Here is a 20,459-nt window from a genome sequence, read left to right on the forward strand (position 1 = left end):
AAACTTACTTGATCATGATGAATGACTTTTTTGATGATAAGCTGTAATCTATTGGCTAGGATTTTGTTGAGAATTTTTGCGTCTATGTTCATGAGTGAGATTGGTCTGAAATTCTCCTTTTTGTTTGGGTCTTTTCCTGGTTTTGGTATCAGGGTGATGTTTGCTTCATAGAATGTATTGGGGAAGATTCCTTCTTCCTCAATTTTTTGGAATAATTTCTGCAGTACAGGAATAAGCTCTTCCTTGAAGGTTTGATAGAATTCTGGAGTGAAGCCATCTGGACCAGGGCATTTTTTGGTTGGAAGCTTTTTTATTGTTTCTTTGATGTCAGTGCTTGAAATTGGTCTGTTCAGGAGCTCTATTTCTTCCTGGCTAAGTCTAGGGAGAGGGTGCGATTCCAAATATTGAACCATTTCCTTCACATTGTCAAATTTCTGGGCATAGAGTTTCTGGTAGTAGATGATCAGAGATGATCTCTTGTATCTCTGTGGGATCAGTTGTTATTTCCCCTTTATCATTTCTGATTGAGGTTACTAGAGATTTTACTTTTCTATTTCTAGTTTGGCCAAAGATTTATCTATTTTATTTATTTTTTCAAAAAAACAACTCCTTGTTTCATTAATTTTCTGAATGATTCTTTTGTTTTCAATTTTATTGATCTCTGATTTGATTTTGGATATTTTTTTCTTCTACTGAGTTTAGGCTTAGATTGTTCTTCTTTTTCCAATTCCATAAGATGGCTTGTGAATTTGTTGATGCGCGCTCTCTCTCTCTCTCTCTCTGTTTTTCGAATGTAGGCATCTAAAGTGATAAATTTTCCTCTCAAAACTGCTTTTGCAGTATCTCACAGGTTTTGGTAGCTTGTGTCTTCATTATTGTTATGCTCAAGGAAGTTAATGATTTCCTGTTTTATTTCTTCCTGAACCCATCGGTCATTCAACAGAAGGTTGTTTAATTTTCATGCCTTTGTGTGGGGTTGAACGTTTTTGTTAGAGTTGAATTCCACCTTTAGTGTCTTATGGTCTGAGAAGATACAAGGCAAAATTTCAATTCTTTTGATTCTGTTGAGGTGTGTTTTTTGTCGTAGGATATGATCAATTTTTGAGGATATTCCATGGGGTGATGAGAAGAATTTATATTCTTTATCTTTGGGATGGAGTGTTCTAATTGCGTCTATCAAGCACAGTTGTTTTAGGGTCTCATTTAAATCTCTTATATCTTTGTTTAATTTCTGTTTAGAGGATCTGTCCAGCTCTGTAAGAGGAGTGTTAAAGTCCCCTGTTATTATGGTATTATAGTATGTCATATTGCTCAAACCGAGTAAGGTCTGTTTTAAGAATCTGGGTGCATTATATTGGGTGCATAAATATTTAGAATTGAAACGTCTTCTTGTTGTATTTTCCCCTTGACCAATATAAAGTGACCATCTTTGTCTTTTTTGACTTTAGTTGCTTTATATACACATGTATCTGAAAATAAGATTGTAACTCCTCTTTTCTTCTGAATTCCATTTGCCTGAAAAATTGTCTTCCAACCCTTGACTTGGAGTTTTAATTTTTCTTTTGAAGCCAGGTGTGTTTCTTGCAGACAGCAAATGGATGGCTTATGTTTTTTAATCCAGTCAGCCAATCTATGTCTCTTCAGTGGGGATTTCAAGCCATTAACATTTATTGAGATAATTGATAAGTGTGGTAGAATTCTATTCATCTTATTTTGTATGAGTCCATTGCTTAGTTTTATCTTTTGCATCAGTGTGGAAGCTAGGTTCTGTCCTTTAATTTTTGTGTTTTACTTTGCTGCTGATCCATTGTGATGGTCAGTGTATAGGACAGTTTCAAGTATTTCCTGTAGAGCTTGGTCTCGTTGTGGTGAATTTCCTCGATGTTTGTATATCAGTAAATGATTTTATTTCTCCATCAATTTTAAAGCTTAGCTTGGCAGGATATAGTATTCTGGGCTGGAAATTGTTCTGCTTAAGTAGATTAAAGGTAGATGATCATTGTCTTCTTGCTTGAAAAGTTTCATTAGAGAAGTCTGCAGTCACCCTGATGGATCTGCCCCTGTAGGTCAACTGGCACTTACTCCTGGCAGCTTGCAGAATCTTTTCTTTTGTCTTGACTTTGGACAGGTTCATCACAATTTGTCTTGGAGAAGCTCAGTTAGAGTTGAGGTGACCTGGGGACCAATATCCCTCTGAAAGGAATGTGTCAGAATCTTTGGTGATATTTGGGGAATTTTCATTTATAAGACTCTCTAGCATGGCTTCCATTTCCCTAGGGCATTCTTCTTCCCCTTCTGGGATTCCTATAACTCGTATGTTTGAATACTTCAAAAAGTCCCATAATTCTGTCAGTGAACGTTCTGCTTTCTCTCTCTTCTTTTCTGCCTCTTTAACTATCTGAGTTATCTCAAAGTTTGTCCTCTACCTCTGAAATTCTTTCTTCAGCATGGTCTAATGTGTTGCTGATACTTTCTATTGCATCTTTAAGTTCCCTAATTGACTGTTTCAGTTCCTTCAGCTCTGCTATATCCTTTCTATATTCTTCATATCGTTCATCTCTTATTTGATTCTGTTTTTGGATTTCCTTTTTGTTATTTTCCACTTTATCAACAGTTTTCTTCATTGTTTCCATCATTTCCTTCATTGTTTTCATCATCTGTATTCTAAATTCCCTTTCTGTCATTTCTAACATTTCTTTATAGATGGAATCCTCTTCAGTAGCTACCTCATGGTCCCTTGGAATGGTTGCTGTGGACTGATTCTTCGTGTTCCCTGTTTTCTGCTGATTGTTCTTCATGAGTGATTGCTTTTATCTGTTTCCTTGCCCTAATTTTCCTTTCACTTCCTTTTGCTCTTTAAGTTCCCATGCCTCTGGACTAGGGTTTCAATGAATCCTTTTGTTACAGGACCAGTAGGATGAGACGGTTGAAGAGCAAGAAGGGATTAAAGAAAGGAAAAAGAAAAAAAGAAAGAAAGAAAAGAAAAAAGAGAAAGGAAAGGGGGTGTGTAAAAGGGAATAGTTACGAAAAAAGAGAGGCACAGAAAGAGGAAGATGGAGCAATATAGGTGTACAGTAGGGTACTTTGACCCAACCTTTAAAAACTCCCAACTTCTGGGGGTACAGGTTGGGTGGTTCCCTTAAGGTCAGTAGCTCTTTGCTAGCCTGTTCAGACACAGTACCCCACCTCCACCAAGTAGAGAGGAAAGATAAAAAATGCTCAGTTCCCAGTTTTTATACACACACATGCGCACACACGCACATACATATTAGATAATATTGTTAGATGTATATAAATTAGTGATTATTAAATCTTTAAGGAAGTTAGTCTTTGTGTTGTCACTAGTAGTATTCTTATTTAACCCCAGTAATAGTTTGGACTTTGGTTCTATTTATATCTGATGTTATATTAGCCCCCTAGATATTTGGGGTTTACCATTTTGCTGGCATGCTTTTCCATTTCCTGTCTTTTAATCTTTGTTCATTTTGTTTTAGTTTGTCCTTTTTAAGAAACACGTAGGTGGGTTCTGTGTGCTTTACTCATTTTCAAAATTCATATCTTTTAAAAAATAAATATAATTCCTTTATATTTGTTGTGATGATTAGTTTATTTGTATTTCTTTCTACAATTTCATTTCATATCATGTTTTTCACCCTTTCTTTGGTTTTTTACATCTCCTTTCCACTTTATAAAGACACACACACACACACACATACACATATACATATCTCTTTGTATAATATATGTATATATAGATATATCCATCTATACATATATCTACATATATATGAAGAGATAACAGAAACGGAGATGTATATATACACATAAGCTGATGCTATAGTGAGATAAGACTTGTGAGAACTCTGTGAGAAGTAAATGGATGATGCATTTGAGAGAGATATAAATCATTGGAAGTCAGAAGGCAAACTGGTAGGAAGAATTTAAAGGTGGCTCCTAGGATTTCTACTTCTCTAGTGTGGGCAAGGACTGGTGAATACCACATGACCGCACTCAGGTGATTAGGGTACACTACATAGCTAAGGTGCAAGGATTTTGAACATATAATTAAGATCTCTAATCAGTTGACAGTAAGCTAATCCAGGAAGAAGTCGTTCTGGTTGAGCCTAATCTAGTTATGCGGGCCCTTCAAATGAAGGTCTAGAGATCAGAAACAGATGTCAGATTCTCCTGCTGGCCTTAAGGAAGGAATTATTTTGTGAACTGCCCGTGGAGGGAGTTATATAGCAACAACCTAAAGGACAGCCTCCAAACTATGAGCAGTGTTCTGTCCATATTAGCAGGAATTCTGTGATTTTAGTCATGCAGCTCTAAGGGCGTTTATTCTGGCAATAACCTGAGGGAGACTGGAAGTAGATCTTTCCTTAGTTGAGTGTCAAGATCAGCAGTTCTCAACCTGTGAGTCACTACCCACAGGAACTGTATTAAAGGGCCGCAGCATTAGGAAGGTTGAGAACTACTGGTTTAGATGAAAATGCAGATTAGATGATACTTTAATTACAGCCTTGTGAGAGCCTAGCAGAGAGAACTCAGCCAGCCTATGTCCAGACTCCAGACCCACAAAAATACTGTGATAAAGCATGTGTTTTTTTAAGTAGTTAGATTTATGATAATTTGTTATACAGTAGTAGAAAATAGATACAGAAGGTGTACATTGTATTCTCTAATTATAATTGAACCCTTAATTTTTTCATATACCTATTTAACTATAAATATTTTAAACAAATCTAACATTTTCAATCATTTTTGCCCTCTTTACCATAATTTAATTAACCAAACTGTTCCCTTTCCCCATCTTGCTTTTGTCTAAACAAAATATCATTTAATACACACCTATAATAGTCAATACTTCATTAAATTTGCTGGCATAGTCATCAGTTTCTTTACTTGTCATTATTTCTTCTCTCTCAAGTCTGTGTCATAATCTATGTTAGTAAATTTTATTCCTTTATTTCTGTTTGAATATACTAAACATTTATTTTAAATATCAGTCTCCTTTATAAAATAAATTGCTTAAGGGATAAATTTTATAGCCAAAAACCCCAAAACAAAACAATATTTTAATTTTTTGTTTGTTTTTCTTGTTTTTCCCTTCCTCTTTTTCCTCCTCTTCCTCCAACTTGTCAGTTTCCTATATTCAGCAACTAAACCCTGAGTCCTTATAATATCACTTTGAAGATCCTTTCAACTGGGATACCAGAGTATAAATCATTTTAAGTTTTTCACAGGGATGCAAAAATGTGCATTAAATACAAAGTCTAGCCATACAGAAATGAAATAGAAACTGTGAATCAAGAACACAGCACTTACAGGTGTCTTAAGATGGGAGTATGTGTAATACAGCTATGACCTGCAGTGGAAGAAACAAAATGATACTATGGACAGACTGCAAGAGCTTTTCCCCAGTATTCTAATGCTATCCTCTAGGAGCGAGCCTGACTCCTACCTCTCTCTCTTTTGAGCACCTCCTTTCATCCTTATTAACACATAAAAGCATAGCTCTTCATAGCCACTGCCTATTTCAGAAAGAGTCCAACAGGCCCATGATTTCAGCTCCTTTCATGACTTTGAATTTATGTTTGATTTTTGGTCCAAGATACATTTGTCTTATTTTTGAGCCTCAACATATATTATTGCTTTTCTCATTTCATATTCTGCTCATCCTTGTTATTTTCTTAGAGAAAATATAGTAACACTTAAATCCAGGATGCTGCCATCTTGCCCAGAAGTCTCCAGGGTATTTTATATGCATCATCTCATTTACTCCTCACTGCTACACTTTGAGGTAGGCAACGCCATTACTATTTTACCCAGAGGTTCAAAGATTTTTATTTATTTTTATTTTTTATTTCAGGTTAATTTGAGGGTACAAACAACTAGGTTACAATGTTTGCATTTGTTAGGTGGAGTCCCTCTTGTGTCCTGCACTCAAGAAGTGTGCCATGTACCCCTACATCATGTCCATTAAGCGGGAGCTCACCAATCCCCCTTTTAAGCAGCTTTCCCAAGGTCACTCAGAGAGTAAATTGAATACCCAGAATTAGAAGCTACATTTTTTTTTACTATAATAGACATTTGTTTAAAGTAATAAATTTGCTGATGAAATAATGTTTAAGTTTTGTGTTTAAGGTCTAACCAACTTCATAAAAATACTTTGAGGACCACTGTATCCACAGATTCCAACTATGTGATTTCTTTCTTGTCTATTCTTCTCTCTCTTTTCTTTTCAGAATAACCTCTTTCAGATAACAGTTCAAGGTAGAATTTATCTCCTCACGTTTTGTCCACTGTTCTTTGGGTAAGACCTACTGCCTCATGGTCAGGTCTGGTGCTCTCTTAATGTGAAACATCCTGTCAGGAAGCCTTCTTATGGCTTCTTTTATGTCTTCATCATTGTATCATCTCACATTAACCCCAGTTTACTGAATTCTGCAACATCGAAATACCATTTTCCAATACCATTCCAACACTGGCCTGACGCTACAACAGCTGGCCTGCCAGCCACTTTGACCCGAGAGCAAAGTGTTGCCTAGAAACCAAAATTTTTAGAAATAATTTTTATGATTCTAGGGTCTAAAATCTAAACTTCTGAGTCTTAACAGGAAGAAGACATTGAAGATGCAAATAAGAGGCGAATGAAAAACTGACAGAAGGACACCTTGGAGACCCTGATATGAAGGCACAGTGGGAAGATGGGTTATGACTGAAAGGAAAGAAGTGTCTCTTTTGGAAACAGAAGAAGTGGAAGAGAGAGAAGGTGATATTATAGAGAGAGATCCTGAGGAAGAAAAATGTTAGCTGAGAAGCTTAGGTTGATATGGGCATTGTTATTCAATTAGGAATTGAAGTTTTCCACTCAGAGAGCACAGGGTTAGGAACATGAAGGGTGAAAATGTGAAACAACCAGTATGAGAGATGTGATAAGGACTCTTAGGAGAGAATTATTACTCTAATTCAACTTTGTAAATTAAATGAACCCAAAGCAATACTATGGAAACCTGGATCAAGGAAAAGTTATTTTTAAAATGGTCCTTCTTTCTAATGCTTCAGGCAGATAAATGGGGAGAATTTTTGCCAGATTATACACTGTCATGATAGCTGTATTAGTCTACATTGCAACTGTTTCAAAGAAGCCCTAAATTACATATTTCCCACTATTCTTAGTTTCCTTGACTACCACTAATGATAGTAAGAATTGGGGGTGACTAGATGCCTCAGTTTGACTAGGATTGTCTTGGTTTACATCTTTTGTCCCTGTGTAATTTTTTTTTTGAGACAGTCTCACCTGTCAACCCAGCTAGAGTGCAGTAGCATCATCATCATAGCTCACAGCAACTTCAAACTCCTAAGCTCCAGCAATCTTCCTACCTCACCCTCCCAAGTAGCTATGACTATAGGCCTATATCACCGTGCCTGGCTAATTTTTCTATTTTTTGTAGAGATGGGGACTATTTCTCAGGCTGGCTTTAAACTCTTACCTCAAGGGATCCTCCTGCCTCAACCTCCCAGAGCACTAGGATTACAGGTGTGAGCCACTGTGCCTGGCCTCTGTGTTGTCATTAATATCACCATCACTCCCAAAATTGTCCAGATTTGGATGACAAATTTTATGGTACCTGGAAAAATAATTAACTGTGCATGTTTCTCTCATAATCTGTACATGCCTCATGTTATTTTATTTTTACATCTGCCTCAGAATATAAATTATATTACTGTCCTCATTATTCAATTTATTATTTCAATCATTGAATATTTAATAAGTGACTACCATGTACCAGATAATGTATTAAATGTTAGAGATAAAATTATGATCTCAATGGGTAAGTGGCTTGAAATTTCATAGCAATGAACAGATATAGAGAAGTTGTTACTTAATCAAGGTAACACTATTTGTGAAAACCTAGGATTTTAACCCAGTTCACTCTGATATCAAAACCTAAGTTTTAACCACTGTTTTTGTACTTTTTATAAAGATACATATTTTAAATTACATTGTTTCTGATATAGTAGCTACATGAATACTAACAATAGGAGCATATATCAAATTTTAATACAAGATTAAAATTCTTCTAATAGTGTGTTATAGTAAAAGTATTTGACAGAAATTTTTTCTTTCAGTATACATTTCCATCTAGTGTACTTTAATCAATTAAAATTAAGAAAGGTTATACCAAAATGGTTAGCATTAAAAACATTGCATATGGTTATGATGACTATTAGCCAAAGACATTAGTGATCTTTGTATGGGAATTTGTCAGCATTGATCTTTTTTTTTTCTTTTCTTAAAACAAGTGCATCTTGATTTCTTTAGCAGAGAACATGCAATGTAGCCCTTTCTGGTTTTGTCATTTGCCTTCTTACGTATGATAACAATTATAGTATTCAGAATATTTATTAACAACTTTAAAATGCTATTGATTGAACACACAAACAAGAAGAAGATTAAAACTGGCCCTTTTATTTCGTAGTATTAATTAATTTTTTTTTTTTTTTTTTGAGACAGAGTCTCACTCTGTTGCCCCAGGCTGGAGTGCCCAGTGTCACCACTGACAGCAACCTCAAACTCTTTGGCTCAAGTGATTCTCTTGCCTTCGCCTCCCTAAGTAGCTGGGACTACAGGCGTGCATCACCACATCCAGATAGTTTTTCTATTTTTTAATAGAGATGGGGTCTCATTCTTGCTCAGGCTGATCTCAGACTCCTGAGCTCCAGGGATCCTCCTGCTTTGGCCTGCAAGAATGCTAGGATTACAGGTGGGAGCCACGATGGCTGGCCTATTTTTTAGTATTTATTAAGTTTTCAAATCAGAAGAATGTTGATAACATGGAGGTATTAGTAACAATATTGAATTGTATGAACATCCCTTTCTAAGAACAGTTACTTTGTAAGGGAAGCCTGAATTAGGTAGGAAATTGGAAAGATAAATGAGAACACTGATCCCATTATTCAGCGATCAACCAGTGGCAGAGTTTCATTTAATAGCCTTCTGCAAGCATTTTTTAAAAACACTTTTTGGAGTAGATAACTACGTACAGTTCATTTCAGCTAAAGTAATTTTATGACGTGCTACTGTTTATTAAATGTGTATTTTATTGCTGTTATTTTGTTGTATTATTCTATCAATTCACTAAAATGCATAAATGGCTGGAAATGGTTCAAGTTGAAAATAGTGATGAAAAAGGTAAAATTATTTATTTTTTATTATTTACTACAAACTAAGATGAAATTATAAGCATAAAGAGTGAATACAGAATCTGAATCTGTATTTGCTGAGACAGGAAAAGTTATTAAGTTAATCAAGTCATTAAAACAGCAAAATATGTCTAAAAAGTGCAATGATGAATATTGGAAAGTTGGATTTTATAGGACTTATGGATAGCCCCACAACATCATATATAGTTGCAACAAAGGACTTTGAATTAGAGAGGTTATTTACAGAGAATAAAGTAGTCAATATGTCTCTGGATCTTGATTTAGTATTGAAGAAAAGTAAAAGATATTAATATTATTAAATCATGCCGATTGATTTACAGAATACTAGGCAAAGGAATATGTAGCAATTTCAAAACTCTACTTTTCCATAGTGCTGTTGAAGATGCTTAAATGACCTTTAAAGATGAGAGATGGGATTTAAAAATCACATTTCTTTATTACAATGATGATGCCAGTAAAGACTATTTCTATCACTTTAGACAGTTTGCTCAAGTGGCAGATTTTACTGATTTATTCAGAGTCTGGAATGCACACACCCATCGCTGTAAGGAAACCTTGTCATTATTTCTTTTTATTGTTGGACATAAGACATGAGGATTTCTTAAGAAGAACAAATTGTGGTACAAACACCTCAATCCTTGCAAGTTTGAATTCATTTCAAATGCTTGGTGTGTTTCCCCCAGCTCCTCCCACTCAGCTATGAAAGAAATCATAGACATGTATTGGGAATGATTAAACACCTATTTCCAAACTGCAAAAGCAAAACGAAAATGACTTTCTATAGCTGAAGACAACTAGAGCTGTTTAGGATTCCATTCTGTGATCCTTCAAGTCCCAGCATTTGTGTGCGATATGTGGTATGATTATTATCTTCAGTACCAGATAATGAACTAACAGGACCTTCAATGAGTTATTTGAATTTGGCCCAGATGTCAGTTTATGGAAATAAAAGATATAACAATAATGAACTGAGTAGGTAAGGCAGCTGCAGGTAATGTTACCTATCCAGTGGCTATATGTACCCTACTTAGCTTATAATATTAGCTTAGGTTATTGGCATATTACAAAACCATCTCTCTCATTAACATGTAATTTTTATTATTATTAAACAGTAAGTGTTGTATTCTCATTACATTTTAATATACTATAAATGGCAATGTGCATTTCTGAAGAATCTTTCGATTCATCTATAATTTGAAAAATGTCAGATTAAGTCTTAAGGGGTTGAATGAATGAAAGTCTGCTCAATGAAAAGCAAATATCAAAATAGAAGTGAAGCATTTTCAAACTAATATACATCAATGGTAAATCTAGAGAAACACCTAAGTTGCAAAGTGAATTAACCTAATATTTTAAAGAATCAAGTTTCCAAATGATCATTGTTAGGGAATAAATGTTTATGTCTCCTCAAAACTAAATGTCAAATCCTAAATCCTAAATCTGATGATTTTAGAAGTGGGGCCCTTTAGGTGATAACTAGATGGTGAGGGTGAAGCCCTCATGAATGGGATTAGTGCCCTTATAAGGAGTGAAGAGACCAGAGCTCTCACTCTCTTCACCATGAGAGGTTATAATAAGAAGACAACCATCTGTAAACCAGGAAATGGGCCTTGACCAAGAACCCAACTGTGCTGGCATGCTGATCTCAGACTTCTATCCTCCATAACTGTAAGAAGTCAATGTTTGCTGTTTAAGCCATGCAGTTTGCGGTATTCTGTTATAGCGCCCTGACTTAACTAAGACAGTTATTTCATCAAGTGATTTTTAAATTTTTGACCACCATCCTCTGTAAGAAATACATTTCTCTCATCAACCTGATATATACATATCTGTTAGTCATCTTTGGTCAAGTTTTGTTATGGTAACAAATAACTCAAAGTCCTACAGGCTTCAAAACAAAGTTGTATTCCCATAAAATTCCACACATACTATGAATCAGTAGTGACTCTGTGCTGGGATGTAGTTCCCTCTTCCAGTGTGTAGAAAGGGTACAATGATGCTCCAGTAGTTTGTCATTCCAGGACTCAGCCTGAGGCAGCAGCCCCATCTGAAGATATGCTCATGGCAAAGGGAAAGATTAAAACAGTGAGGCCACCTAATATAATTGCTCTGAAAACTACTGCTCAGGCTTGGTGTGTATCTCATGCTTACATTGAATTGACTCTAGTGAGTTCCACAGCCACATTAGTAAGTGGAGGAAGCACACTGGTCACAGGAGTCCACAAGTCAGCAAGCAAGGGAGGGTGACTAATTCTCCAGCAAGAAAAGACAGGTGGTTAGGCAGGAATGATTGTGGAAAACAGTACCATCCACTACATGCAGATGCATGCACTAGTAGAGTACATAAGTAATGGAAGGAAAATTTCACAAAATAATAATTACTCCTATAATGTTTGATGCATTCTGATATTTCTTATTCTATTGTGTTTTAGTTTTTTCTAATGCTGGTTGCAACTGAGTAAATTGAATATTTGACCCACTAATGGCTTACTACTGGCATTTTGAAAAGCACTGCTCTGGGCGGCGCCTGTGGCTCAGTGAGTAGGGTGCCGGCCCCATATGCCGAGGGTGACGGGTTCAAACCCAGCCCCGGCCAAACTACAACAAAAAAATAGCCGGGTGCTGTGGCGGACACCTGTAGTCCCAGCTACTTGGGAGGCTGAGGCAAGAGAATCGCTTAAACCTCCAGGAGCTGGAGGTTGCTGTGAGCTGTGTGATGCCACAGCACTCTACCAAGGGCCATAAAGTGAGACTCTGTCTCTACAAAAAAAAAAAAAAAAAGAAAAGCACTGCTCTATTGACATAAGCAAGTTCTTGCAGTTTCTAGAGTGTCACAATGAGAAAGTGAATGGGTCTTTGATAATAGGTTTTCTTACAGTTGAACGAGACAAGCCCTTTCTTGATTTTGAATTTAAGGATGCATGATATATAGAGTAGAGCAGTAGAGTCAACCCCCACACTAACCCTCTAGAGTCAGAAGATGGAGAGTTTTGTTCTGTCTCAGCCACTGACTGGCTGTATGACTCACTCACCTTTTCTAAGCCTTGGTTTCCCCATCTGTGAAATGGGGCAACTACCTGTCCTACCTCAGATGATAAATGAAACTTAAGTGCTGCTTGTACTATTCTGAGCACTTTACATTTACTAATTTGTTTAACCCACACACCAAGCCTCTATCAGGCATCCTCAAACTGCGGCCCGCGGGCCACATGAAGCAGTGTGAATTGTATTTATTCCTGTTTTGTTTTTTACTTCAAAATAAGATATGTGTAGTGTGCATAGGAATTTGTTCATAGGTTTTTTTTTTTTAAACTATAGTCCGGCCCTCCAACGGTCTGAGGGACAGTGAGTTGGCCCCCTGTTTAAAAAGTTTGAGGATGCCTGTGTCTAGATAATAGGTACTCTTATTATCCTTGCTTTGCAGGAAAAGAAACTAAGGCATAGAGAGGTTAATGATTTATAAGTGGTGGATCCAAGATGCCAAGCCATGCTGTCTGCCTTCCCAATCCGTGTTCTCAAACATTATGCTATTTGGCTTCATCATAGAAACATTTTAAGTGTGTAATCCACCACTACTAAAACTATGCATTGCTATTCTTATTGTTCATTCTCTGGGAAACTAATGGGCTGTTTTATACTTTTCAATGTGTCCCTGGTGAAAATTACACATCCATGAACAGTGAGATTGGCCACAGTTCTGATGGATAGATGGCGTGGTCCTATGTTGGAGTCCATAGCAGATGTAGCTTCCTGTTTAGTTCTGGTATGTCCCTTGGCTGTTTGAGCCTCTCTCCTGGGGCAGATCAAGAAGCAGTAAGCTAGGCTCAGAAAACATGACTGTGCATTCACCTACTAATGATGAACAGGATCACTGCAGGAGTGAGCCAGGATCACTGCACATGGACCCTATGTGTTAGTTTATTAAAATTCAACCACATTCAGCTTTTGGTTTATTAATTATGATAGAGCACACAAGTAAACGAGGTCCATCATTTGTCCTGTAGGTTTATAATCCTGATCTCCATGACGTAATCACTTTCTGGGTTGCTCTTTAAAAGGCTATTTCCAGTGACAACCAATCTTATTGTAATGAAGTCTTTCCTCTAGGGAAAAAACAAATCTGTGTTAAATTTCTTTCTATTTTTTTTCTAAAGAGCCAATTTTGTCAGGTTCAAAACAAAGTGTTTGGAAAAGCACTCTGTAATGACAGAATATATAGACTTGAACACAAGCAAACACTGTGTTTTCTAAAGAATTACTTACCAAAGAAAACTGCCTTGTATCCAGATACAGTTTCCACTTCATAGATTCTATCATATAACTAAAGGTCTTTATCTCAAACATAGACATGTATTTTGGAGACCATTTATGACCCAATGTGTCAATCTCTGACCACTTAATAAAGGAATATTTTGAATTGGTATGTAAAGTTTGCTTTTTAAAAGAAACTGGATATGGTAAGGTATTTAGTATTTACCAAGGCTGTCAAAATGTTTCTGCCATCATTTGACACAAGCATTCTAGAGAATTTATGATCTAGCAAAATCTAAACTCATGTGGCATTTTTTAAAATTACTTTTTAAAACTTAGTCTTAAGATATAATTTATATATATATAAAGTCTTTAATTTTAAATGCACAAATGATTAATTTTCTTTTTCCAATTTCTGACTGGGTCTGGGTTTGAACTCACCACCTCTGGTATATGGGGCAGGCGCCCTACTCCTTTGAGCCAGAGGCACTGCCCCACAAATGATGAATTTTAACAAATGTGTACAGTAACATGAGCACCATCACAATTATGATATAGAAAAATTCCACAATCTCAAAAATTTCCTTGGGTCACTTCAAGAATTTCGAATAAATAGAAGATTAAAGAGATTAAGACAAAAGGGTAGAGAAGGGGATCTTGCTGAACAACACAGCAAGATCCTCTTCTCTACAAAAAAAGAATAATAAATAAATTGTACAATCAATGGTTTTCAGTATATTCAGTATATGTGCAGCAATAGTCAATTTAGAGTATTTCATGACCTCAAAAATAGATATTATTCCCCTATCTCCCCATCCCCACAGTCCTAAACAGCCACTAATCTACTTTCTGTCTATGTAGATTTCCCTGTTCTGGACCTCCCCTATGAACAGAAGCACATAATATGTGGTCTTTTGTGTGTGGCTTCCTTCATTGAACATAACGTTTTTCAAGTTCATTCATGCACTTCACTTCACATTTCAGCATTTCATACCTTTCTATGGCTGAATTATCCCGTTATATGCATATACCATAGTTGGTTTATACTTTCATCAGCTTATGGACATTTGAGAAGTTTACACCTTTGGGCTATTATGAACATATCACCATGAATATTTATGTATAAATTTTTGTGTGGACATATTTTTTTATTTCTTCCAGGTGGAGTGGAATTTCTGAGTCATATGTTAACTCCATGTTTAATTATTTGAGAAATTGCAACACTGCTTTCAAAGCATCCTAACCATTTTACATTCTAACTTACAATGTATGGGAGTTCTGATTTCACTACATTTTTACCAACATATGTTATTATCAATTTCCTCCCTTGTTATAGGTCTAGCAAAAGGATCTATTCCTCCCTGAAGCAGTATTGGTAGTTAGTATCTTTGTAGAAATTTGTTCATTTCCCCTAACTTGAATAATTTGTTGCATACAATTGTTCATAAAATTCCTTTATAATCATTTTTATTTTCCTACATTTGTTGGTAATGTCTGTTCTTTTATTTATGATTCTAGTAATTTGAATTTTCTCTCTTTTTTCTTGGTCAATTTAGCTAAATTTTCATTAATCTGGTTAAATTTGTATTTTTCTGATGACTAATGATGTTGAGTAACTTCTCCTGTTCCAGGAAGGATAGGTCTTTCTTATAGAAATATCTATTCATATTTTTGCCCATTTTAAAATTGAATTGTTTGTCTTTTTGTATTGAGTAGTAAAGAGTTTCTTATGTATACTAGATACAAGTTCCTTGCATTAGATTAGACATAAGTTCCTGGATACAAAAGAGAATCGAATTTGCAATTTTTTTCTCCCCTTCTGTGTGCGTGTGTTTTTTTCTTACTTTTTTAATGGTGTCCTTTGAAGCACAACATTTTGAATTTTGCTAAAGTCAATTTATCTATTTTTCCTTTTGTTGCTTATGCGTTTAGTGTAATTTTTAAGAATCCTTTTCTAAATCTAAAGTGATGAATGTTTTCACTTATGTTTTCTTTTCTTTTATTTATTTATTTATTTTTTGAGACAGAGTCTCACTGTGTCACCTTCAGTAGAGTGCTTTGGTGTCATATTTCACAGCAACCTCAAACTCTTGGGCTCAAGCAATCCTCTTGCTTAAGCCTCCCAAGTAGCTGGGATTATAGGTAACCACCACAACACCCCGCTATTTTTAGACACAGGGTCTCGCTCTGGCTCAGGCTGGTCTCGAACCTGTGAGCTCAGGCAATCCACCGGCCTCGGCCTCCCAGAGTGCTAGTATTACAGGCATGAGCCACCGTGCCCAGCCTTTACTTATGGTTTCTTCTGAGCAAGCATTTCCTAGTTTTAGCCCTTGCATTAAGGACTTTGATCTATTTTGAGCTACTTTTTGTGTAAGAAAAGTTTGAGGTAAGGGTCTAATTTTTTTCTTTTGCATTAGGTTACTCAGTTGTCTCAGTATTGTTATAAACACTATCCTTTCCACACTGAATGGTCTTGGCCTCCTTATCTAAAATTCGTTGACCAGAGATGTAGGGTTTGCTTTTGGACTCTCAGTTCTATTGCATCAATCTCTAGGTGCCAGTACCACAGTGTCCTTATTACTGTTGCTTAGTAGAAAGTATGGAAATCAGCAGCTGTGAGTCTTCCAACTTTGTTCTTTTCTAAGATTATTTTGGCTATTCTGTTTTCCATTCAATTCCTTACGAATTTAAAGTAAGCTTGTCAATTTCTACAAAAAATCAGCAGAGATTCTGATGAGTGAATTAAATTTGTTGCTCAGTTTGGGAAGTATTATCATCTTAATAAATTAAGTCTTTCCAGCTAAGAACATGTTTGCCCAACTATTTTGATGTTATTTAATTCCTTTCACTATTTTTTGTAGTGTTCAGGGTATAAGTTTTGCACTGGATTTTGTATTCCTATGGGTCGATGCTATTGTAAATGGGATTGTTTATTTTGAGATAGTTCACTGCAATTGAATAGAAATACACTAGTTTTTAAATATTGGTCTCATATCCTGCAACCTTGCTGAGCTTATTTATTACTTCTAATATTTTTTAATGGATTTGTTAAGATTTTGTGCATACAAGATTATATCTTCTAGTAATGTAGCTAGTTTTATTTCTTCCTTTTCAGTCCAAATGCCTCCATTTCTTTTACTTGCCTAATTGCCCTTGTTAGTCCGACCCCTCATCCCACCCCGTGCATTAAAAGTTGAATACCAGTGGTGAGGATAGACATCTTAGTCTTTTTTTTTTTTTTTTAAAGTTATTACAAGTCTTTTATTAAGCATCAGTAAAAAGTGATAGTAATGCAGGAAACATAAAAATTGAAAAAAAAATGTTTTAAGGTACAAGAATTCCAAGCACAGACATCTTAGTCTTATTCTTGCTCTGAGGAGGAAGCATTTAGTTTTTTTTACCATAAGACTTTCTTTATGTTTGTTGTTTTCCATAGATTCCCTTTATCAGTTTGAGAAAGTTCCCTTCTATTTCTAGTTTGTTGAATATTTTTTTATTTCTTAAGCAAGAGCGAGTGTTGGATTTCATCAAATCCCTCTTCTGCACTATTGAGATGATCATGTAATTTAAAAAAATTCTGCTGATTTGATGTATTAAATTCATTGATTTTCAGTATTAAACCAACTTTTCATTTTTGGGATAAATCTCATTTAGTTGTGATGTATAATTCTTTTTATATGTTGCTGAATTCAGTTCGCTAGCATTTTGTTAAAGATTTTTGCTTCCATATTTATAAAAGATATTGGTCTATTGTTTTTTTTGTGATGTCTTTGTCTGGTTTTAGAATTGGGATGATACTGATCTCATAAAGTGATTTGGGTTGTATTCCCTCTTTTTCAATTTTTTTGAAAGAGTTTGTGAAGAATTGATATTCTTCTTTTAATGTTTAGAGGAAGGCAGTGGAGGAATCATCTGGGTCTGGGCTTTCCTTTGTGTGCAATCTTTTGATAAATAATTCAATCTCCTCACTTACTATAGATCTAGGAAAAAGATCTATTCCCCCTACAATCAGTTTTGGTAGTTAGTGTCTTTGTAGAAATTTGTCCATATCACCTAACTTGGACAATTTGTTGCATATAATTGTCATATAATTCCTTTATAATCATTTTTATTTCCCTGTTTGTTGGCAATGTTCTTTAATTTGTTGTCTGTTCTTTAATTTCTTATTCTAGTAATTTGAATCTTCTCTCTTTTTTTTTTTTTGGTCAGTCTAGCTAAATGTTTGTCAATTTGATTGATGTGTTCAAAGAATGAGATTTTTGTTTTATTGGTATTCTCTATTACTTTTCTGTTGTGTAACCTCTATTATTTCCTTCCTTCTGCTTGCTTAAGGTTTAATTTGCTCTTCTTTTTTAAGTATTACAAAATGAAAAGTTGGGTTATTAATTTGAAATCTTTAAAAATTTTTACTTAATTTTGTAGTTACTTGATTTTAAATATTTTTTGTTTTTAATTATCATGGATACATAGTAGTTGTGTATCTTTTAAGGTATATGTGATATTTTGACATAGCATACAATGTGAATTAATTAGAGTAATTGGGGTATCTACCATCTCAGGTATTTATCACTTCTTTGTGTTAGGAACATTCTAATTCTACTCTGCTAGTTATTTTAAAGTAACCCTAACTTATTGTTGATTATAATCACTTTGTTGTGCTATCAAATATTGTTCATTCTATCTGTTTAACTCTATTCTTGGACCCATTAACTATCCCCACTTTATCCTCCCCTCCATGCTACCCTTCCCATCTTCTATTAACTGTCATTCTATTCTCTATCTCCATGAGATCAATCGTTCTTAATATTTAGCTCCCACATACAAGTAAGAACATGGAAGGTTTGTCTTTCTGTGCTTGGTTATTTCACTTAACATTAGGTTCTCCTCTTCCTTCAATGTCACTGCAAATGGCAGGATTTCATTCTATTTTTATGGCTATTTACTATGTGATTCCATTGCGCATGTGCACCAGTTTCTGTATCCATTCATCTCTCTCTCTTTTTTTAATTCAGTCCTCCCTCCTGGAGGGGTGCACCATTCTTGGAGGTAATACAACACCAGGCTGATGAGTGGAGTGGACAGAGCAAGTTCTATTCCAATTCCTTTCTCCAAAAATCCATTTAATATATTGTCCTTGGATAGAGGACATATCAGATATTAAACTGGTAAGAACAGATTCTACACTTGATCTTAGCCAAAAGGCTGAGAAGCAATCCATTCATCTCATGATGGTCACTTAGGTTGATTCCAAATCTTGGGTATTGTGGATAATGCTTCAGTAAACACGGGAGTGCAGATATCTTCATAACATCTGCAAATAAAGATAATTTGCTTCCTTCCCAATTTGGATACTTCTTTCTTTTGTCTGTTTGCACTATGTATCTTTCTTTAGTCTGATTGCTCTATCAGAATTTCTAGTACTATTATGAATAACCAGTGAAAGTGGGAATCCTTGTTCCAGATTATAAACAGAAGGCTTTCAGTTTTTTCCCATTCAGTAAAAAACTAGATGTGGGGTTGCCATACTATACATATGGCTTTTATCACCCAGTTTTTATTTATTTTTTTAACAATCAGTAGAAATTATGGGTATGTGAGCCACGGTTGAACACATGTCTTTTTATTTGTGTGCTATATACATGGTCCCTTGGAGGTTTTTTGTTTGTTTGTATTTTGAGACAGAATTTCACTCTGTGGCCCTGGGTAGAGTAGCATTATGATAGCTCACAGCAACCTCAAATGCTTGGGCTCAAGTGATCCCCTTGCCTTAATTTTTCTATTTTTAGTAGAGACAGGGTCTCACTCTTGCTCAAGCTGGTCTCGAACTCTGGAGGTCAAGCAATCCAACTGCCTAGGTCTCCCAAAATGAGAGCATTACAAAACTTAAGTCATTGCGCTGATATGGTGGTGGTCCCTTGATTTGTTTGTTACAAAAACAAGGTAGGAACGGGTGCCCAGGGCCTTTAGTAGGCTGGGATGGGAAGATCACTTAAGTCCAGGAGTTCAAGACCAGCCTGGGCAGCACAGGGAGACATGGTCTCACATGCTCCACTAGGACGCTGATCTCCCACAGAAGGCCCTATAGAAACCATGATGTATGGGATGGTCAGCTTGGTAGTGGGCTGGATCAGCTTTCTGGCCATGATGAGGTCTTGCACCTCAGTGCTGGACTCTGGTGACCAACTGCCGTTGCCCGTGCGCTCTGAGATCTTTGGAAGCCGCTCCCTGAGCTCGACCTGCAGCCTTCTGGGTGAGGAAGGAGTCCGGCTGCGCTGCTTGTCCAGTTCTGGCCACTGGAGCTCCTTCTTGAGGCCCCCAGCTTTGCTGCAGAGGGGCCCTGGCTAGTGAGAACAGGCCCTTATCTATGGAGGGGTTGATGGTGAGTGCCACCGGCACCAGTCTTCTCCGGGCCGGCACCCGGGCTGGGCAGGGGGCGCCTCTATCCGGCCTGAGCTGGAGGGGCGGGAGCGGGCGATGCCTACGCGAACCCGGGGCTGTGGGCACGGCCTAGGCCAGCAGCGCTGCGGATCAGGCCAATGGTGGCCGAGGGACGCCCAGGGTCACTGAGGGTGGCCCGGGCTGAGGCCAAATGGGAGCCCTCGAGACCTGAGCAAGGCTGACTTGAAGTCTTTCTTCTTTCGTAATGTAAGGATTTTGCAGGTATAAAATTTTCCTCTAGGCACTGCATTAGCAGAATTCTACAAGTTTTTGTGTGTTGCGTCTTCATTTTAATTTGTCTCAGTGTATTTTATATTTTCTCTTTTTAGTTCTTCTTTGGCCCATTGATTATACAATATTTAGGAGTGTGCTATTTAATTTTCACGTAACGTATATGGAAATCCCTCTTGCTATCAGTTTCTAGGCTTATTTCATTTTAGTTGGAGAACATGTTTGGTGGTGTTTCTGTCTTTCAAAATTTATTGAGGTTTATTGTATGGTGTAGCATATATGGTCTATCCTGGAAGTAGATAATTTTT

At 36.3% G+C, this 20,459-nt stretch overlaps 1 non-coding gene across 1 annotated transcript; it reads right to left on the reverse strand.

Annotated features, from left to right (window-relative positions):
- Positions 1-18,506: 18,506 nt before the first annotated feature.
- On the reverse strand, positions 18,507-18,696 carry LOC128593073 (U2 spliceosomal RNA). The gene has a single exon (XR_008382249.1). It is a non-coding gene; the product is annotated as a U2 spliceosomal RNA (small nuclear RNA).
- Between the last annotated feature and the right edge of the window lie 1,763 nt (positions 18,697-20,459).

This window comes from Nycticebus coucang, chromosome 8, assembly GCF_027406575.1.
Source record: "Nycticebus coucang isolate mNycCou1 chromosome 8, mNycCou1.pri, whole genome shotgun sequence".
Taxonomy (NCBI): Eukaryota; Metazoa; Chordata; class Mammalia; order Primates; family Lorisidae; genus Nycticebus; species Nycticebus coucang.